Consider the following 23,403-nt stretch of genomic DNA (forward strand, 5'->3'; position numbering starts at 1 on the left):
TCTAAAAAGTTATCTGAATATTTGAAGAAAAAATTTAAGAGAAAAATAGTCAACATACAAATATTTTGAGAAAAAATGTTTCAAGTATAAAGTTTCTAAGCAGAAAATAATCTGTGCAAATTTTATTTTTCTCTAAGGTAGGCTGAAAACAACCTAGATACATGGATTTGTGACAGAATAGTTTCATTTAATCCATCTGCTGCAGAGGAAAAAAAACATGAAAATCAGATATTCACTATGGCCTGTTTCTCTTCATAAACCATAATTACAAATACCGTTTTATCTTCATCTTGACCTCTTAATACTCCCAATCAGAGTAACTGACAGTTTCATTTGTGCTAACACTAACACCCCTCGCCCCCATTCATCTTTCTCTCCCCCCTGTTACTGCCCACACAAGCAAATGTACACACACATCACACAGAGATCCTGAGCCACCAACCTCCATCTTCTTTTGGCTTCCTCCACAGTTTCCCAAACTTATCTCAGATAACAAAAATCATCCGCTAATCAACAAGAAATACTGGCTCATGGAGTGCAAAGCTCTGCTCTACAATTCTGCCCACTAAAGCCAGGACTGATGATGTCAGGGCGCTCTGACTATATGCAGATTGCAGCAACCGAACAGAGTCACCCTCTTCTTAAAGCATAAAAGTGTTCTAATAGCTCTTTGGATCTGAGCTGATTTCATGAGTGGCCATAAAGTCCTCACATGAATTTCAGTCCTTTCATTAGAGTCTCTCCATTAATGTGGATGATTTACTGCCTTGTTCTGGGTCATCTATTTCCAGTCTGCTCTCTAACGTTCCGCCAAAAGCAGAGCTGCGTCCTACACTAATTCACAACCCGCTCTCTGGTGCACACACATCTGTGCTAGGGCGAGTTTCCAAGGAACGTGGCTAGAAGCAGGCTGGAGCCTGGAGGGCAACAGTGAGCGGCTGGCATCTTAAACAATCATCCCAGAAACCACATCCCCAGTTGTGAACCCTGCGCCGCGAAGGACATTAGAAATTCAAATTCTGTCTTCTGCTCAAAGCAAAAATAGCAAAACTGGCCACTTACCTGATTACTTAGCCCAGCTGCTAGGCTTATTTTCAATTTAGTTGATTCTAATTTGTTGTAAAGTGCTACAAAATAACTTCATTTAACTGACATCACATAAAATTCAGGGTGATGCTAATTTCTCTTCTAGTAGCAATGCTCATTAAAAAGATGGGTGTCACTGTTTTCTCCCTTCTCCTGACTGCACCTGGAGTTCTAAAATAAAAAAAAAAAATGCTCCTTACCTGGAACGTGAGCTGAGAGGTAAGGGCTGGTTGTTACTTTAGACTTCCTCAAGTATATGCTGATAACTTCATATTTTAAGATACTTTAGTTTCCAAAAAAAAAAAAAAAAAAATATGGGGCTTCTGAACTCAGTGCCGGCCAACTCATTTCAGATCCCTCTCAGCTTTCCCAAGTGAGACTCACTCACCTAGTTTCTGAGGCACACTGTGTTACGCCTTGAACTTGTCCCTTCCCTCCTCCCCAGCCCACTGTCTTTGGTCTTGGCGCTTTCTCTGTCTCTTGACCACACAAGACACAGGTGATACTCACTGAGGCCTTCTTGCCTACACTGGGGTACACGGCACCTTTGTGTGACCAGTCTATTTTTTTCCTTCTATTCTTGTGTCCCTGCATCACACTTCAGGCTTGAATCTCTATCAGGGCTAGAAGTTTCTGTCTGCTGTCTTGGATGACATCTGGCTTAAGTATTGTCTTTTATAAAGTGGTAATAATGACATTAACCACATGGGAGAAGGATGCTAATATTCAATACTCCCATGAATCTAAACAGAGAAGGAAATAAGACTGTCCCAGGGGATGATCTACTAGAGTCCAGGCAGTGGAGTTGATATCTTTCTGGCAAACTAAGTCAGGCATTCCCCAGACACTGGCTTCTCTATAATTTCCTTGTACTACTCAAATTCTGCACACTTTGACAGCAAAGTCACAGTTAGATAATGACTATTTATGGTTTGTGTTTGTATTCTGAGTGATCATTCAAAACATGTACTTTTCTCCCCACATGCTAGCGTGTTTCACCTTAATCTCATATAGTAGTGATGTTCTAATGGAGGTGACTTAATTGGAGCTATTCTCAAACAAAAGCTTTGGGGAAAAAGCACACCAAATGAACCCAAGGCTGATGTACTCCCCTAGCAAGAAATTCTGAGATAAAACAGAAGCACAGACTTGGGTTACCTGACAAGATGATAACGTCGTAATATATTTTACTCAAAGACACACCCTGTAGGTTGCATGGGTACAGAAAGGAGGCATGAGATTACAAAGATAGACACATGGGTGCCAAAAGAGAATTCAAGCTCTAAGTGAGGAGAAGAGGAGAGGCTAGAGGGCTGGGTTTCTTAGATACTACTGTAACAGGAATGCAAAGTTACAGCTAATTAACAACTCAGTTCCGGACAAAAGAAGAGCTCTGCCCTATAATTTTCTCTAAATGTCTGGGCTCTGATCTTCAGGAGATGCAGTGTAGCACAGTGTGCAACAGCCTGAATTCTCCAGCCAGGGTGCCCGCGTTCAAAGCCCCCTCCTTAGAGCTGCGTGGCCCCGTGAACTTGGGCAAGTTTCCTTAGCCTCTTTGTGCTAGAAGTTATGCATCTGTAAGAGGCAGATGCTATTGGTGCCTACCTAAGAGGGTTGTTCTTAGGATTAAGTTAATAACAAAGTGCTTAGAATGGTGCATGATGTGTAGCAAGTGCATAATAAACATTAGCTTGTTGCCTCTACCCGGGACACCTGCAAATCTTCACTGGTTTCCTTGCCTTCAGTCTAAACTTCTCAAGAGCCCTGTTTCTCACACTAGAGTTACCTGGAGAATTTAAGTCCTAAATCGGGACATGTTGCCTCCTTAGGTAATACTTTTTAACTGTTCCCATCAACTTTGGGATAAAGCTCAAGTTTTTAATGTGGTCCATCAGACCCTCCATGGTCCAGCCTCACCTACCTCCCTAGTTGTTTTTTTTTTTTTTTTTTGTCATTTCCTACCCTGAAATTTTTCCAGGAAAAGCTCTGTAACCCTCACTGTCCTCTACATCTCTACCATTATGTATTGAAATTGTGTTTTTTTAATCTGATTTCCCCACTATATACTGATAACTCAGACAAAATCTTAGCCTTCTCTGCAAAAGGTTTAACTTTGACATACATGCATTCATTCCTGTTGTTCAGTCAGTAAGTTGTGTCCAACTCTTTGTGACCCCATGAACCACAGCATGCCGGCCTTCCCTGCCCTTCACTATCTCCCAGAGTTTGCTCAAACTCACGTCCATTGAGTCAGCAATGCCATCCAATCATCTCATCCTCTATTGCCCTCTTCTCCTCTTGCCTTCAATCTTTCCCAGAATCAGGGTCTTTTCCAGTGAATCGGCTCTTCACATCACATGGTCAAAGCATTGGAACTTCAGCTTCAGCATCAGTCCTTCCATTGAATATTCAGGGCTGATCTTTAGGACTGACTGGTTTGATTTCCTTGCTGTCCAAGGGACTCAAGAGTCTTCTCCAGCACCATAATTAGAAAGTTTCAATTCTTCAGCGCTCAGCCTTCTTTATGGTCCAACTCTCACATCCATACATGACTACTGGAAGAGCCATATATGTCATATATATGTGTGTCTCATATGTTTCATATATATACGAGACATATATCCACCTACACAGAAACTGATGATTTCTCACGACCTCAACTGCCACAACACAAGTATAACCTCCACCATCTTCTCTAGATTTGTACAATAACCTGTTGTCTCCCTGCTCCCATCCCACTCGCTCGGGCCTGACCTCCACCCAGCAATCAGATAAGCCTTCTAACATATAATCAGACCATGTGACTTTTCTATTCAAAGTCCCCTGCCAGCTTTGCAGCTCAGAGTAAAAAAGCAGTCTCTACCACGAGCAAGCCTTGCAGTCCACGTCCAACCTCACCCCTCGTCATTCCACTTCCAGCTGCCCCTGCTCCAACCACAGCAGCCTCAGGTCTGCTCTCAGGTGTTCAGAGCCAGCTTCCACTCGAGACCCTCCGTGCACGCCATCCCCTGCTTCTCCATGACTCTCCCTTCCAAGTTGCTGCTCACGTGTCTCTGGCTACCCTATCAATACCCCTGCACAGCCCACTCTCTACTTCTTTACCTAGAATTTTTTTCATAGTATTTATCATCACCAGACCTGCTATATATTTATGAATTTCTGGATACAGCTTTTCATTCACCACCTCACCCCCCACAAGGCAGAGAAACTCCAGTGACTGCAGGAACTTTATCTGTCTGTTCATTGGTACGTTCCAAGTGCCTGACCCGTAGTGTCAATATAGAGGGTTCTAAGATTCTAAAAATCTTGGGTTAATACCCTCTTACAGAAGAATTATTCATCTTAGGAGTTCTACAAATGTGTCTCCTAAGAAGTAACCTAGTTTATTTTCCCAAAGCAAATCAATTAACTCTTGACTCATCTCAAATGAATACTGAGTATCCTAGGCAACCATGACTTTAAAGGCTGGCCATCAACAGGCACATGGAAAGATGCTCAGCATCGCTAATTATTAAAGAAATACAAATCAAAACTACAATGAAAGACCACTTCACACCAGTCAGAATGGCCATCATTAAAAAGTCTACAAAAAAACAAATCCTGGGAAGGGTATGGAGAAAAGGTAACTCTCCTACACTGTTGGTGGGAATGTAAGTTGATGCAGCCACTACGGAAAACAGTATGGAGGTGCCTCAAAAAAAAAGTAAAACTGTAATTACTATATGACTCAGCTATCCCAGTCCTGAGCGTATATACACAGAAAAAAACTATCATTCAAAAAGATACCCACACCCCTGTGTTCATAGCAGCACTATTCACAATAGCCAAGACATGGAAGCAACCTAAATGTCCATCAACAGAAGAATGGATAAAGAAGATGTGATGCATATACATGATGGTATACTACTCAGCCATAAGGAGAATGAAATAATGCCATTTGCAGCAACATGAATGGACTTAGAGATGATCATACTAAGTGAAGTCAGAGAGAAAGACAAATGCCATATAGTATCACTTTTATGGAAATCCAAAATATGGCACCAACGAACCTATCCACAAAACAGAAACAGACTCACAGACACAGAGAACAGACTTGTGGTCGCCCAGGGGTGAGGGGGGGAGAGTGGGAGAGCGATGGATTGGGAGTTGGGATTAGCAGATGCAAACTATCATACATACAGTGGATAAACCACAAGGCCCTACCGTACAGCACAGGGAACTATATTCACTAGCCTATGAATAAACCATAACAGAAAAGAATGTAAGAATGTATATGTATGTATAACTGAATCACTTTGCTGCACAGCAGAAATTAATAAAACATTGTAAATCAACTATACTTTAGTAAAAAAAATAATAAAGACTGGTCATGTTTCTTTTATTTTTTTTTTTCATGTTTCTTTTAAAAATTGAGATATAATTGACACATAATACTGTATTAGTTTCAGGTGTATGGCCTATTTTTTCGATGTATGTATATGTTTTTTTTTTTTTTGATGTATGTATATGTTATGAAATGATCCCCACAACAGGTCTAATCAACATCCATCACCACATGCCGGGCCCGGGGTGTAGCCACAGCGAGTCCCCAGAAGCCCATTGACAACGGTTTCTCAGTCCACTGTAGCCTTGTGAGTTCTGTGGACATGAGCCCCTTTGGCTTTCAAAGCTAGATGGGTTGGGGGCTCATCTCTCAGGTGCAGGTCTTAAAAGCTGGGGTGCTAGAGGTGGGGTTCAACCCCTCCTCAGGGAGAAGCTTGGAGGTGAGTTCCCTCCCGAGGCGGGACATCATGCCAGGGTGGGGCTTAGGGCACAATTGTGTCTCGGCCCCTTCCACTCATTTCAATGTGGGCTTTTTCTCATTTGCCTGATATGAAGGAGCTGCTCAGCTAACGTGGGGGTTCCTTTCAAAGGAAACTATTCCATACGTAGCTACAGATCCAGTGTGTCCATGGCTGAGTTCAGCAGCCTTCTGTGTCAACATCTCAAACTGGAACCCAGGATTTCTCTTGACCTATTTCTCTCATCTGCTACCTCCCATCTGTCTGCAAATCTGTCTGCAATTTCTGGCAGATTTGCAGTGATTTCTCTCTTTTCAACTCTATCTCCTTCTCCCTATTTCATCTACAAGGAACCACCAAGATTGACTGCATTCCTTTTTTTCAGAAGAGAGTCTAGCTCACTTTCCAGGTAAACCAGCAAGACTAGCATAGGTGTGTCCCCAGACACGGTGGATAGTAGAGGATTGGACATGGTGAGTATCAGCGTGACCTCAAGGCCAGCTGCCACAGTGGGGACCAAAGGTCACACCACTGACCTTCCCTGGTACAGCTCTCCCCTGGGAAATGTGAGCGCCCACTCCTGGAGGAACAGTTCCCAGATGGGTCCACGCAGGACCACAGCAGTGAGCACTATATGGTGCTGCCCAGGCCTTCTCTTCAGGAAAGAAGCAACTGTCCTGCAATCTGCAGGGGTTTCTCACGGCTAATGAGTCTCAGCTTCATCCCTCTTTGGGAATTCCCTTCACCAAAGTGTGCTGTCTCTCCCCAAAGGCAGCCTGCATCAATGACTGGTCATGAGGGCAGAAAGGCCCCAGTGCCTCAAGACAGGACTGTTCCAAGGGTCAGCTCTGATCCAAAGCTCCCTATGTGATTAGTGAAGGCTTTGGCTATGGTTGAATCCTCATTTTAATTCTTCCATCTGCAAAATTCTACTTCCTTTAGTCCCTCACAAATGTCAATCATGAAAGCACTCCTCAAAAAACCACCTGCATGCAAACATATGCCTCTGAGTCTTCTCCCTGGGAAAACTTAAGACTCCATCCATGGACAGACATGGTACAATCATCTCAGAAGGTGTTCTCATAATTAAAATTTTAGGATAGTACAAATGATAAATAAAATGTTCAGGGAAAAGGGGGGAAATCAGTGTATCATATGATATTTTTCTTTGCATTTTGCTCGAAATTGGGATCCTGGACGATGGGAAAAAGCAGTAGTTTAGAAAAGATTTTAGAAATGTTACAGGTACTATAAGCAAGCAACTTTTGACATCCCAATTTTAAACAGAGTTGAGTATTAGTATTATTTACATGTAGCAGGAAGGGATTATGGGGAAATAATAGAAACAGAAATTCACTTGCCATTCTCGTTAAGGTTTGGGCATATTCCAGTTAATTACTATTATCCTGGTGTAATAGGAAAGTCTGAAACAGTATGGAATAGCTAAAGTGGCTGGTATTGAATGTGTCCTCTAAAATATAATAATAAAACTGATATTTTTATCCTGAACTTCCTTTACTGTGCTTAAGGTATGGTTTTATGAACTAGACCACAGTGTGGTAATGAAAGTGTCCAATAATCATTGTGTTATTATTGTTCATTTTGAAAGCAATGAAATGGTGTAATCAATGAAATTGCAGCCTCATTTAGCTGGTAGAGGTGATGTACCATTCTGTTTATAGTTTACTGTGAAGAATGGCTAAACTTTAAAGTCGTGCTTGCCAAGAATACCCAACGTTCATCTGAGATAAAGGTCAGAATTAATTTATTTGTTCTGGAAAAGAAAAGAGGATTACTGCTTAGGAAACACAGTTGTTGAAAGGACGTTAGTTCTTTAAAAACAAAAATAGGAAGAATTCTATTAGCATGGGATTTTTAGTATTGGAACCCTCTAAATTGTAGGCAAAATTTTGTCCTCACATTACTGGGGAAAGGGAGTGTAGCTTTTACCAGATTCTTATGGGGTCATGTCCTTAATAACCTTAATAATCCTTATTCCAAATATTTATTACCATCTTCTCTTACACTAATGCAAGCAACTCAGAGGTGAGCCTTTTGTTTCTTTTTGTAACAGCCTTACTGAAGTATAAGTGACATGCAATAAACTGTACCTTTATAAAGAGTACAATGTGGTGAATTTTTACACATGTATATGCCAGTAAAAGCATCAACACAAGCAGGACAATCAACATATTCATCACATCCCCAGATTTCCTCAGACCCTTTATAATAAACCCCATTACCCCTTGCTTTTATTCTCTCCAGGAAACCACTATTCCATTTTCTGTCACAGTAAATTAGCTTGCATTTTCTGAAATTTCACTCAAGTGGAGTCATAAAGTATGTACTCATTTTGTCTGGCTTTTCTCACACATCATAATCATTTTGAAATCTATCCATGTTGCAGGTGTATTAAAAATTATATTTTTTTTGCTAAGAAGTGTTCCATTGTATGAGTATATGACAGTTTGTTTTTGTGTTCACCTCTCGATGGACGTTAGGACTGTTTCCAGGGTTTGCTGTTAAAAATAAAGCTGTCATCAACATGCATACACAAGTCTTTGTATAGACATATGTCTCCCTTTCACTTGGGTAGATATCTAGGAGTAGAATGGCTAGATCATATGGTGAAAATGAAAGTTAAAGTCGCTCAGTCATGGTCCAACTCTTTGCAACCGCATGGACTATACAGTCCATGGAATTCTCCAAGCCAGAATACTGGAGTGGGCAGCCTTTCCCTTCTCCAGGGGATCTTCCCAACCAAGGGATCGAACCCAGGTCTTCCACATTGCAGGCAGATTCTTTATCAGCTGAGCCACAAGGGAAGCCCAGATCAGATGGTAGATATATGTTTAACTTTTAAAGAAACTGCCAAAATGTTTCTGAGGGTGATTGTGCCACTTTTATAAAGCCACCAACAGTGTACAAGAGAGATCCAGTTTCTTACACACTTGTCAGCGCTTAGTATGATCAGTCATTTTAATTTTAGCCATTCTAATTAATGCGTAGTGAAGTTTCACCATAGTTTTTAAATTGCATTTCCTTAATAGGACATCCTTCCATGTACGTATTTGGTAGTCTCTTTATAGCCACTTTCTGACAAAGTATTAAGAGGTTCCATAAAAACAAGTGTGGCTTTTCTGGGTTAAGTTGAAGGCTTTTTTCTACCAAGAACCAAAAGTTTTTGTTGAGGAACCCTAGGCATTTCTTCATCTGAGAAGAAAAATATTCCAAGAGTGTGTATCAGATCTTCTAGATCATCTAGCCAATGAATAACACATTTATACAGGTATCAGACCAAGCTCCAGCAGCATCTGCCCACATCCTGGAAACTCTCCCAGAGCTTCCTGTACTCTTCAGAAACCTCAGTTCTCTTCCCCTAGGGGTTTGTTAACATGTAAGTCTCAAGTCTGAGTTGAATTAAAGAAAAGAAGGAAATGATCATATCACAGAAGGGAGAAGAGATAAGACACAGGAAATTCATCCAACTTTGATTTCTGGAGGCACTGAGAAAAGCTTTTCCATATCTACAACAAAAAGGTTTTATTTAATTATGCTAGATATCTAGACTCCTCCAAGAGAAGAGTCTTACACCCAGAGGCACATTCCAGAAATATTAACATGACTATCTGTGTCAGAAGCATGAAGCCAAGAAAAGACTCTGGGAATCTGAGGACAATCTCACAACCACTGTTGAGGAAGACTTACACCTGCATTAACTAAACACAAACCAAGACAACAAGCTGACTGGTCTCCAGTGTACTGTATGTATGAGACTAAACACGATCTGTCTCCCCCTTGGTGCATATAATCCCTTGATTAAAAACAAAAACACTCACACAAATAAGTCTGTATAAGTCTTTAAGCTGTCTCTACAATCTTGTAAAATCTTATAAATTTTAGGAAAGTTCTAATCAGTCAGAGGAAAGATGCCAAAGGGAAATAAAACAATGAACTTCACAGGATGGATTTTTTTTTTCTTACTGTCACTCTTGCTTTACCTTAATCTATTTTATAAGGAGGTTCTGCAATAGCCATATATTAATAAAACACACACAGGCTTGAGGATTAACCCAGTGGCTTCTGGGCTGGGAAAAACTTCGGAAAAGTTAAAATTAATGAGACAGTAAACACCCTGATATGAGGAATTCTACTTAAATTACGGGCCAATGCAGCCAACTGAGGCCAAGTCACCTGGCCTGAGCACAAAGAGAGGAGAAATCTGAAGGACTGAGCCTGGCGCGTGGTGGCAGCCTGGCAGACACAAGCATCCGTCACGCTGGGGGCCCACCCATGCCGTGGAGGACACTGGGCTTCTGTTGGCATCTCCTGGCACTGCCCTAGAGAAGGATACTTCTTTTATCTTAACCACTCGAAGTTTCTCTTTCCTTTCTCGTGCTATACTCCAAAGCATGTAAAGTAAGGGTTCAGTAGCCAGTGAATGGTACTGAGTAAGGCTGAATAACTGTCTTCTTTAATAAGAAATCAAAACAAGGGTTGCCTGAGTCATCACTCTAGCTTAGTTCATGGCCTAAAAAACAAAGGGCATGGTCACCCTACTTACAAGGGACCAGGCTGAGGCTCCGCGAAAGCAGACGCCGCCAGTCACCTCGAGATCTCCCGTTAAGTACCCAGCACTAGGCCTGGCCCCCAGCAGACACTGGACAAGTTAACAAAGAAAAGATCAGGAAGGATTTGGCTGCCAAGATTAGAAAGCATTTTGTTCAGAAGCTGACATCCCCTCACCTCAAAGGTGAAGAAGATAAGCAGAGCTGATTAGGGAGAAATTACAAAAGCTTGTTGTATGAGAACTTCACCCTCCACTGAACATGACCACCTCACCCTGCAGAAGTCACCCCCCTGACAGCCTTCCCTCTCCCCGAGGGCAAAGGTCAAGGAGGCGCTCAGACACACAAAGGTGTGTTTAGCTCACTGTTGTACCCAATACCCAGCACAGGGTCTGCCTCAAAGCGGGTGTGCGTAACTCAAGATGGAATGAATGAAAAGAAACTAGTGGTATATTATTTTCAAAGATAACATGTTAACTCTTCTAGGCATCTGCAATTAAATCTGAGCCTTAATCTCTCCTTAGGATAGGATCTGTTTCACAGTAAGGAAAGGCTAGGCAACTAGAAACTAGTGGAGATAGAATTATTCTCCTTTATCGTGGAAGGAAGGGGTGAAGCCTCTCTGTCTCTAAAATTTGACTAAACTTATAACGGGTTCAGGCATTCACGTGTATACCTTCTGATTAAAGCACATTTAACTAGAGACATCCTCACTCCCGCCTCCAGTGTTAGGTCTTCCAGAGGCTGGAGGTTGGGTATGAACTCACACTTACCCCATCTTTTAATTATACTAGATGGTCAAATAATGCCCTAGGTCTCCTCTCCCTGAAGTATACCACAGAACTTGGACTATGTTCTCCTACATTCCTGTGCCTGCTCCCATCCCAACTTGAAAACTCAGAGCCTCTGGACTCTAATTCTGCAGTTTCCAGCCCTCCAGAGTCTCAAGGCAGGGAGGGGTGGGCAGAAGTACTAACTCAAAGACCCTTCAGGCACCTATTTCATCATGAGGACATATTAGGAGCTGATGAGATCCCTGAGAGCTCAGCTCCTCTTAGTTATAGGGCAAAGGCTGGGCATAGAAAGCACAGAGTGTTAGAAGTTGGGTTCAAGAGAATTCAAGCTATTGCTTGTTAAAACCTAAAACCCATTACTTCTTAAAAGCAGGTGTGCATTCTCGTATGTATACCATAAGCATCCAGCTATTAAACTAATTATTAAACTAATCTTACAAGAGTGTGTACCCTAAACTGGTGTTGCTGCTAATTTAGGGGACATACAAACGCGAGTAATGCAAACCTGGCCTTGCTTACTGTGTGGGTGGATTCATAGAGGAATAATTACCTGAGTGCTGCTGATGAGGTAGGAATATGGAGCGAGGACAGCACAGAGGCAAACTGCCCAGAGACAGAACCCGCCTGCAGTGCAGGAAACCTGGGTTCGATCCCAGGGTTAAGATCCCCTGGAGGAGGGCATGGCAACCCATTCCAGTATTCCTGCCTAGAGAATCCCCATGGACAGAGGAGACTGGGGGGCTACAGCCATGGGGTCGCTAAGAGTCGGCACGACTAAGTGACTAAGTACAGCAGAGCAGGCTTCAGACAAAGCAGAGTAGGTCTCTGACCTTGCTTCTAACCTGCTTGGACACTGCCCTGACTGTGAGTTTCTGCCTGCTGACTTCCAGCAGGAAGACTTCCAGCACCATAGGTAAGGTAGGAGGAATCTTGAGACTGTTGAGCCCCGGGAGGGGATCTGGCCAACCAAGCTCCACGTTTAACAATATTCCAAGTTTTACATGACAAAGCAAACAGCATTAACATGAAACCAGAGCCGCAATTTGCTCACAGATTTATGATATCAGTTTTCAATCTGGGATTTTAAACTGGAACTGAACTGCAATCTTTGAAGTCTCACCCACGGAGCAGATGCACTGCCTGGGACCTTTTCCCAAGTGGGACTCCAGATGTGCTGTGACACAGGACTTCACAGCACTGTTTGAATCTGGATGTTGGTCAAAACCTAATTTGGTGATATACCCTCTGCTGTTTCTAGTTCTTTTTTAATGTTAATGTTAGTATATTGAAAGTAAGCTAGATAATTCTCTCATAAATATTGGTATTATTTATTTATATATAATGAGTGGCTTGTTTTGTTAACTAATCCTTTGAACCTGAGACAAATGTGAAAACTTTCGGCAAAACAGGGATGAGGGGAGACACAGGTGAGGAGCCAGCTGAGGCCAGGCTTCCACCAAGGGAGTGCGGACTTCATGCTGTAGGAACAGGGCTTTAAACATGACACCAGGTAATAATGATGTTAACTATACATATTGAGGAATGTTATTATTTATGAAAGCTTGGAGAAATAAAATTTGGGTTTGGCTTTGTAAAAGTAAAAATATCTTAACAGTCAAGTAACATGCTGACTAAAACTAAAAATACCATTACACATGTCAACTTATTGTGTGCGTGCTGTTGCTCTATTGTGTCCGACTCTTTGTGACCCCCATGGACTGTAACTCGTCAGGCTCCTCTGTCCATGGGATTTCCCAGGCAAGAATACTGGAGTGGGTTGCCATTTCCTCTTCCAGGGGATATTCCCCACCCAGGGATCAAACCTGCCTCTCCTACATTGGCAGGCAGATTCTTTACAGCTGAGCCACCTGGGAAGCCCTGACAACTTATTAATACATTTTTAAATGAAAAGCTTTGTACATGTACAGCCAGTATGCATATTTACTGCTCATGTAAAGTGATGTCCTCACATAGACTGTGAAAGAAGTCAATAAATAAAAAATATTGTCTGGGTTAAGATAAATTTAAGTGAGCTTTAAAATACCCAACTTCAGTACTCTCATGTGGGCAGCTCTGCCTCATATATTCTAAGACGCCTGGGTGCATGGGATGTGGGTTTTAATGCAACTAACCTTACATAGAGGAGCTTTTTCCTCCTGATGATTCATTAATTGAGAAATCACTGTATCTCGCTATGTTAATTGTCCTAATTGAACAGATAAGAAACCCCTAAGAGGGACTTCATTTTTCTTTCCTGTTATGGTTTTCTTACCACTAGGGTAATGGAGAAGTAAGAGCTATTATTACAAACAGATATTTTTAAATAAAATAGTGGGGGGAACAAAACCAGTGGGAGAACTTCAGAATTGATCATTTTTGTCCATTTGTGTATTTTTACCAAAACACTGTATGAATAAAGGTATCAGTGGAAAAGCAGCTTACATCGTGTCCTGATGTGAGGAGGGACATCCAGGGGTTATCAACTCCAGCCTTTCTTCTTCAGGCAGGATTGTTGTACATCATTCAAGACCGGGAGGAAGTTGTTTATCCTATATCTGAGATTGTCTACAGAAGGACATTCTGATATTTCTTTATTACCCATTTTCATAGCATACCAGTTATGATATTATTACATGGTAGCTCATCTTAATGAAACCAGTAGCCTTACTGAACTTTTGGTGGATAAAGGACATTAATTCAGAGGGAACTGTGTCTCTGTAAACAGTAAAACATAGCCTCAAGGACTCCAAAGTGTATTACTATTATCAATAATAAGTATTAACTTGCATGCTTTGGGGTATCAAGACATTTGTGCAGTGCCTACTATAAACCATAAGAAGGTACTTTAAAAAAGTAAATAGCATAAAAATTCAACAGCTTCAAAACAACCTTACATTTAAAATTCTTAGCAGCCTAAGAATCATTGTTACAACAGGCCTGAACTTCTAACTTACTCATTAAATAAAATGCAGTATTTGGAGAAAAAAAGAAAATAGAGTATGCCAGACATTTAGATCACAGACTCTGTAGTCACATTCCAACCCTATTTGGGGTGGAGAAAGCAGACATCATCTTAAATGTATGCTATAGGAACACTGCCTTTAATGCCAGCCTCAGTCAAAATAATTATCAAAAAGATACTTTTTGTTGCTGTTATCAGAAATTACTTGAAAGAATGGCAGGGGAAGTAAGATAGCCTGCAGGACTCCAGGGGTCTCTAAGGATTGAACGGGGACTAAATCACTCATATGCTTAAAAACACCAACCTAAAGCAACCCAAGAAACAACTACTGAAATTTCTGCTTTGGTCCTTGGAATGATAGTGGAACTTCAGAACAAGGAGATTATCAACCTTTCAGAAATGTTATGTATTTATAAAGGGGTCAGTTATCAGAAGTTCTTTGCATGTACATGAAACATAATAAAACGAATTGAATTTCAGATTTCCACCCCCCATCACTAATAAATATAGATCAACCTGCCTTAGATACCCAAGTGCAACAAAATGGATTTAGACTTTATGGCAGGTAGCAAGTAAAAAATAAGAGGACTAGACATCGTGTTGATTTGGGGAACAAAAATCAGAGGGAGACAAATGAAACACTTCTGGCAAAGAAACAGACAAGAAAGGAACACTGGTGAGGTTATTATAAGGCACAGGTAGCTCACTATCCACATAAATACACTGCTGATTATCTTCGGAAAGGAACCCTTTTGTTGGAGGACATGGAGGGGCCTCTCGCAGTGTGTGAGGACTAAGATAAGGCCCAAGTAATCAAAACACAGAAGAGGAGCCAGAAGAGAGATGCTGACTCAGAGATGATCATCAGTAATGCACTAAGGAATAAAAAAAATCAGAAGAATATTTGGCAGCAGTGAAAAAGGCAAACAAGACTGAACTGTGTGTGCAGTATTGGAGAACAAGTCAAGGCCACTTATTCCGAGGCTGTTTAAGGCAGCAAGATCTCCTTAACTCTGAGCAGATCTGGCTTTTCCTACCCACTGGAAGAAATCAAATAAAATGCTGCAACTGAAGTCCATTCCAGGTTGAAAAGATGGGGGTGGGGTGGAGGGTTCAAGGGAAGACAATGTAGTTCCCAGCTCCACAGCAGTTCCACTACAAAACTAAAGCCCTCTTTTCCCCTTCCCTGGCTTATCATAATCCTATACTTTCAGGATGTTAAGAAGAGGATTAACAGATTTAGATTAGCCAACTGTGAGAAGAGTGAGGATGTATAGATTCTGCAGCCTTTGTAAACTCTGCGATAACATCACTTCTCTTCATTGACACTTCTATGGCAGCAGAGCAGTTATGAGAAAAATAAGACTTGCTAATCCTGAGGCAAAAGGTAAATAATATTTCTCTTTCTTACTGATGTATTTTGTCCATGGCTATCCAATCATTTAATAAAACCAATCATTAAGGAGATGATCACTGAACTTCTAATCAGATCCTGGGAAGGGCACAGCAGAGGTAATCCCAGCTGGCCAAGAGCCTGATGTTTTCACAATCAGAGAGCATTCTGCAACTAGTCACCCAGGGAATACTGAAGCCTCCAAATAACACCCAATTAATCATGTCTTTCTGTGTTCCTTTTAATGAGATTTTAATTTCATTGATGGCAAGTGACCAATGGTTGATTATGTCCCTCAGTTGCCAGTTCGACTTTGAGGAATTTTGCAAACCGCAATAATGAAGTGGTTCTGTTTGTAAACTCTTATCAATGATCGATAACACGTTCACTGAAATTTACCATGCTCTATGTGTATCAACTTGTAATCCTTGCAGTTAGCCTGCCTTATGAGGTTTGAACTAGCATCTGCCCCATTTTACAGGGCAAACTGAGAGACGAAGCACTTTGTCCAAGGTTACACGGCTAGGGAGGGGTGGGGAGTACCCGAAGGCTGGCAGTCTGGCTCTCCAGAGCGCGTACACACAACCCCAGTGCATGCTGCCGCTCAGACAGCTGCCTCCTGAGAACAAGTCAGTTACTGTCTAAAGATAGTTAAAAGCTGGGATTTAAGAAGCACTGCTGGTGCCCTTCACATATGGGTCAAAGAACAGGTGCCAGCACATTTAAAAGCCAATTTTGCCACCGCAAAGCAACCACCGGGTTTCTATGAAGATCCCCTTGGGGATCCAAAGAGTGAACCAAGAGAAGCAGCGAAGCAAAACACACATCACAAAGCTCTTTGTTGTCCATCTTGACTGCTTTAGAAAGAATTGGGGCTAACACTTCCCAACATAACATAACATCATCACATCATCAGTTTGATCTTCGTGTCCTTCAACCAAATTTTTCCAAATGCCACAACACTGAAAACACTGATAGCTGGTCCCAGTCAAAGCTACAGAAAAGTAAGCTTTGAGGATTACTGTGTTACTGGTGCTTCTGTGGATTTTTTCCTGCTTTAAGGAAAAACAAACAAACATTTTCTTAGGTGAAGGCTTCATCTTGTTAATTTAACGGGGAAAAAGTGTTGCTGGAATAGAATATGGTGACAGAGTGGATTTGGTTTACGTTAAATGACAGTTTTAGAAATTCGCAAGTAAAATTCCTGGGTGATGATGAGTGTGTTTAAAACCACCTAAAAACAAGCAAACAAACAAAAAAACCCAAAACTGTGGTATCTGGATATATTAGGAAAAACACCTCTAGCAGGAAATATGGGTGAGGAGATGGGCCATTTCACTGCTTGCTAATGGTTTATGCTTTGTGTGTGGGGGGGGCAGCCACAGTGACAAATAGGGTACAGTGAATAACCCATGGCTTGAACCCAGAGCAGCCCTGAAGACACCACCATCCTCAGACCAGAGACCCAGGGTGAGCGGCACTGACATCCCGTAATTAATACTGCGGGACTAGGCCAGAGCAGGGCTGAGGATATGATCAATGTCCCATTACTCAGGGTGAAAACCCACTCGCCATCATCATAAGGAACCACCATATGCATGGATCTATCCTCTAACAAATAAAGCCAGTCATTCTCTACAATGAGGAATGAAAAAAAAAATGTGGTCAAGTAGGACCATGCATGTGGCTTTGAAAGTCCAATGCTTGACAATAACATCAGGGAACTGATCCTTACAGCAAACTGTCAGGTAAACTGTCTTTACTGAATAGCTGTCCTCAGGTAGAACTCCCCTTCTACCCAATACATTCCTATCCACTGTCTCTCAAGAACCAACAGTACCTGGCTCAGGGAATTCATCTGATTTTTATGAAAGAACAAGTGAAACAAAACCAAGATGCTAAATAGTCAACCAATGCTGGAAGGGAGGTGGTAAATTTGATGCCTAAGAGGTCCTTGGTGAGGATGGCCAGGCAGCGGTGAGTGGGTGATGGAGTGGATGGGGGGATGGGGCTGAGTTGAAGGTTTGGACTCCAAAGTGCAGAATTATTCAAGAAACTTTACAAGGATATTGTTTGTAAGTTTTCATCCCTATTTCTATATCTAAAAACATATTTTTCTCAAAGAAGAGCAAAAATGAAATAGTCATTTGGTCCAATTAAGTGTTATTTCCATCATACACATTATGGACAGGGAATTTTTTAAATTGGAGGAAATTCTTAACTTTTGGAAAACACACCCATCATCCATCAGAAGCAATAACTAAACAGGGTGTGAGGCAACAGGAACGTCATAATCCAAGTTGCCCACCCAGATACATAAGAGAAATTACTTTTAAAAATAGTGATGGTAGGTTAAAATTTCTAGTGGCTATTAGAATAGAATTGAACATTAGATGTAATAGTGAGGCCAACTGGAAAGAAGAAACAGGTTGAAAACTTAAGAACAAATTATAGAAACATGGTCAAACACACAAACTAAATGGTTAATAGAAACAAAACTTAAAAAAAAAAACTCAGATATTTCAATAGGGTGAGAATGCAGCTAATGAGAAAGGATGACAGTTATATCTGTTCACCAATCCACCTTATTCAAGATGCAACTGCCTGGGATTACAAAAGAGAAGCAGAAAAGACCGCAGTGGCCTGGTATTTGATATGCAGGCTCTCTTAAGATAAATGAGGGGCTCTGTTCACAACCAAATGACATTTTGGCAAGGATTAGACAGAGGATTTATTTCTGCCAAATATATATATTTTCCATCTCCTAAGAGTTAATCTGCAATAGGCCCACCGTATACTGTTCAAATATGCATTCAATTCTTAGTTTAGCAGAATCTGAAATTTGGCAGTGTTCTAGACGAGATATTGGCATTAGGCTTCTAATGAGAAATGGTGAGATAAAAATGATGAATTCATTCTTGCATGGGTAATGTAGTAAAAAATGACTGCATTCCAGCTTGTGGTTTCCGAGACATAATTCTGGAAGACAGAAAGCTCTGGAATGCCCATCCTGCTTAGTCTATAAATCTAAACAGTACAAATGCAGACCCCAATTTTGGCTGCTAACACATGCCAGCAATTTGACTACATTTTTATAGTATGTACAAGGGTATGTTTTAAGTGAACCCATCATTCATTCATTCATTCAATCAACAGATATTTATTGAGTATCTACTAAGCACTTAGTATTCTTCTAGTGTTCTAGTTTAAGGAAAAGATTGAGGGCAGGAAGAGAAAGGGGCAACAGAGGATGATATGGCTGGATGGCATCACTAACTCAATGGACATGAGTTTGAGCAAGCTCCAGGAAATAGTTTAGGGCAGGGAAGCTTGGCGTGCTGCAGTCCATGGGGTCCAAAAAGTCGGACACGGCTGAGCAACTAAACAACAACATAAGGATACACCAGTCAACAAAGCAGTGAAAACATCCTGTGTGTGTGAAGCTTCATCAAGTGATTAGTATACTCTCTCAACAGAGCCACTGAATGCCCAGCATTTTCCAGAAACTTCACTTTATCAGGTATTACTAGCTACAGTGCTCAAATAGAGTCCAAAGTGGCAACAACCTAGGAGCCTGGACTAGGGGGGGAGGCCCTGGTAAAACAATGGGGACTAGCTAGCTTCAATTTTAAGGACTATCCAGATTACCCAGTTGGGTCAAGTAACAAACATTTACTGCCCGGGAATCCTTAGTAGATGTTATAAACACTCTTGAACCTTGTTGGTCTACAAAATCCTATTAATCATTAAAGTGTTATAAGTCACTACTGAGAGAATGTAAGAGTTTCTTTTAATTTACACACTTCTCCAGTGATGGAACTTTCCACTATCAACATCTAAACCAGATTAGAAAAACAAAGCCAAGAGCAGAGCATTACTTGAAGATGTGTTTCTGGTCTGAGGCTATCATTAGTGTTGGAATATTCAGCCCTGGGCAGCACTGGTGTAAGGAAGTGGGGAAATGGTGACTTAATCAGTGATAGTCTCCCTAAAGATAATCTAAAGGAATGTGAATTAGAGTTTTAAAATGAGCTTGTCTGATGGGGGTGAAAGAGGTCTTGGAGTTAGGTCAAAATTATAATCCTCAAGAGGAATGCAGGATGTTAGGATGACACTGGAATCACCTTTGAGGAAGAACACCAGGTGTTGATTACTTGGTCATAGGAATAGGGCATGTACATTCACGCTGCAGTTTTACATGTCAGGTGGGGAGCACATATTGACAGAGTTTAGCCCTGATGAGCTCTATCAATAAAGCATTAATAAATGAGGAAGGACTCTGTACAGCAGACAGAATCCCAGCAGGAGTGACCCCACAGTGGATGTTGTTAAAGCGGATGCTCCTGCAGGCACCGGCTGCAGCTGACCACGGCCTGGCCCCCTGAGAAGTCCGTCTCCTTAGGTATCCACGGTCAGTCCTTGTGAGCACAGATGGCCCTGCCTCTCTTATAGGAAGTGGTTTTAGGTCTTTATACTCTACTGGTTTGGTATTAAATCTTTTCCTAAACTGGCCAACTAGGTCTCTACTGAATTCTTCTGGTCCAAGGTCATATCTAAGTGTGCTGTTGATTTCCAGTGAGATATATGGGAGGTGGGAATCTTTAAAAAGCTGGAGAGCCTTACATCAATAGCCTAATCCAAGAGGAAACAACCGTACTTGTATTCTGCTCAGAAAAAATATTCTTAAACTAACTTTATCCAGGTCTGTAGAGATGACTGCTGTGTATGTAGGCAAAAACAGGACAGAACGAGTTAGCACTAATACACTCTACAGGGGTCAGACACTCAAATGTCTTCAGGGGCCAGGCAGATCTTGTAAATCATTCAGAGAGAAGGGAGCAGAACATTTTGCCATTAGGATTTTAAGTCCAGTTGTTTTTAGATTTTCTTCTGGTTTTCTTAAGACAAGCCAGAGATGGATGTTAATGTCCACTCTTTCCTTTTTAAATGTTGGCAACTAATTCCAAAATTTAAAAACATTGTCTAAGTCAGGCAAAAACAGTTGCAGAGAAGATCCAATCCTTGGGGGCCACTAGGTGGTAACCTCTGGAGTAGAGCCAAAAAAAAAAAAAAAAAAGGAACTGTCAAGAATCGGAGTCAGGGAGGAGCCAAGATGGCGGAGGAGTAGGACGGGGAGACCACTTTCTCTCCTACAAATTCATCGAAAGACTAACTAAACGCAGAGCAAACTTCACAGAACAACTTCTGATCGCTAGCTGAGGTCATCAGGCGCCCAGAAAAGCAGCCCATTGTCTTCGAAAGGAGGTAGGACAAAATATAAAAGATAAAAAGTGAGACAAAAGAGCTGAGGACGGAGATTCGTCCCTGGAAGGGAGTCTTCGGCGGCATTGCTTGGGGTAGGGTCCGGGCCTGAGTGCCCTGAGGACAATCGGAGGGAGCTTCTGTGAGGTGCCAACTTGAACTGTGGGAGACCGAAAGAGAGAGAGTACATTAACCGGCCCGAACACACTGCCGGCCGTTCGCAGAACAAAGAGACCGAGAAAGTCCAGAGAAGAGCTCGCAGGCTGCGGACCGGCCCAGCCCCGCCGGAGGCAGGAGGCAGGGGGGAGGGGAAGGTCGCGGCGGCGAGACACAGGGCGCAGGCACCCGACCGGCGCGGGCGGGGACTGGGGCTGGGGACGCGGAGGGCGGAAGGCGCGCGCACCCGACTGGCGCCAGCGGAAACTGAGACTGGGTCCGCGGAAGGGAGTGGGCGCGCCACACCTGGGGATAGTGCGCCCACCAAGCCCCTGGCTGCCTGGACCGCTCTGACGAGAAGGCACAGAGAGCAGGCGCAGCTTTTCGCTCCGCACGTTTGTGGAACACCCGAGGGCTGGAACCTCGCGCAGCGCGGGGCGCGCTCCATATAGAACAGCCGGAAGCCTGAGCAACGCAGACGGAGAAAGCAGCGTCAGCCCCTCCCGGCAGCGCCAGCCCGTCCCCGCGGCGCAAGCCTGTCCCCACAGCGCCAGCCCCTCCCCTCAGAGCGACGGAACTAGCTACCTGAATAAGAGTCCACCTCCGCCCGCCTGTGTCAGGGCGGAAATGAGGCTCTGAAGAGACCGGCAAACAGAAGTCAAATAAACAAAGGGAACCGCTTCAGAAGGGACTGGTGCAACAGATTGAAATCCCTCTAGAAAACACCGACTACATCGTAAGGGGCCTGTAGATACCGAGAAGTGTAAGCTGGAACGAGGAGCTATCTGAAACTGAGCCGAACCCACACTGACCGCAACAGCTCTAGAGAAACTCCTAGATATAATTTTACTTTTTTCTCTTTTTTTTTCCTTTTTTTTATTTTTTATTTTTTCTCTTTTATCTTCCTTTAAAATCCCCTATTACTCCCCCATTACTCCTTAACTTTCATTTTCATAGATTTTTACGATTTTTTTAATTAGGGGAAAAAAAATTTTTTTTTCTTTTTTTTTCTTTTTCTTTCCTTTTTCTCTTCTATTTTCTATTTTTCTTTTTCTCTTATTTCTTTTAAAGTCCTCTAGTACTCCTCTACTACTCCTTAATTTTCATTTTCAACACACTATAACCTTACAAAAAAAAAAAGAAGAGAAGCCCTATTTTTAAACCAAAGATTATTCTCTCCCAGTCTTGACTCTCTGTTTTCTACCTCAGAACACCTCTATTTCCTCCTTTCCGCTTCTCTTCCCAATCCAATTCTGTGAATCTTTGTAGGTGACTGGGCTACGGAGAACACTCTGGGAACAGACAGCTGCATAGATCTGTCTCTCTCCTCTTGAGTCCCCCTTTTTCTCCTCCTGCTCATCTCTATCTCCCTCCTCCCTCTCCTCCTCTTCATGTAACTCTGTGAACCTCTCTGGGTATGCCTAACAGGGGAGAATCTTTTCGCCATTAACCTAGAAGTTTTCTTATCAGTGCTGTATAGCTGGAGAAGTCCTGAGACTACAGGAAGAATAAAACTGAAATCCAGAGGCAGGAGACTTAAGCCCAAAACCTGAGAACACCAGAAAACTCCTGTCTACATGGAACTTTAAGTAATAAGTGACTGTCCAAAAGCCTCCATACCCACACTGAAACCAACCACCACCCAAGAGCCAATAAGTTTTAGAGCAAGACATACCATGCAAATTCTCCAGCAACACAGGAACATAGCCCCGAATGTCAACATACAGACTGCCCAAGGTGACACCTAACACATAGACCCATCTCAAAACTCATTACTGGGCACTCCATTGCTCTCCAAAGAGAAGAAATCAAGTTCCACGCACCAGAACACTGACGCAAGCTCCCCTAACCAGGAAACCTTGACAAGCCAATCGTCTAACCCCACCCACTGGGTAAATCTTCCACAATAAAAAGGAACCACAGACCTCCAGAATACAGAAAGCCCACTCCAGACACAGCAATCTAAACAAGATGAAAAGGCAGAGAAATACCCAACAGGTAAAGGAACATGAAAAATGCCCACCAAGTCAAACAAAAGAGGAGATAGGGAATCTACCTGAAAAAGAATTTAGAATAATGATAATAAAAATGATCCAAAATCTTGAAAACAAAATGGAGATACAGATAAATAGCCTGGAAACAAAGATTGAAAAAAGAATACAAGAAATGTTTAATAAAGACCTAGAAGAAATAAAAAAGAGTCAATTAAAAATGAATAATGCAATGAATGAGATCAAAAACACTTTGGAGGGAACCAAGAGTAGAATAACGGAGGCAGAAGATAGGATAAGTGAGATAGAAGATAAAATGGTGGAAATAAATGAAGCAGAGAGGAAAAAAGAAAAAAGGATCAAAAGAAATGAGGACAACCTCAGGGAACTCTGGGACAATGTGAAACGCC

At 42.1% G+C, this 23,403-nt stretch overlaps 1 protein-coding gene across 1 annotated transcript in view; it reads right to left on the minus strand.

Annotated features, from left to right (window-relative positions):
* Positions 1–23,403, minus strand: part of STK39 (serine/threonine kinase 39) — a 316,674-nt gene that overhangs the window by 15,341 nt on the left and 277,930 nt on the right. The gene's annotated exons all lie outside the window — the stretch shown is intronic.

This window comes from Cervus canadensis, chromosome 15 (assembly GCF_019320065.1).
Source record: "Cervus canadensis isolate Bull #8, Minnesota chromosome 15, ASM1932006v1, whole genome shotgun sequence".
Taxonomy (NCBI): Eukaryota; Metazoa; Chordata; class Mammalia; order Artiodactyla; family Cervidae; genus Cervus; species Cervus canadensis.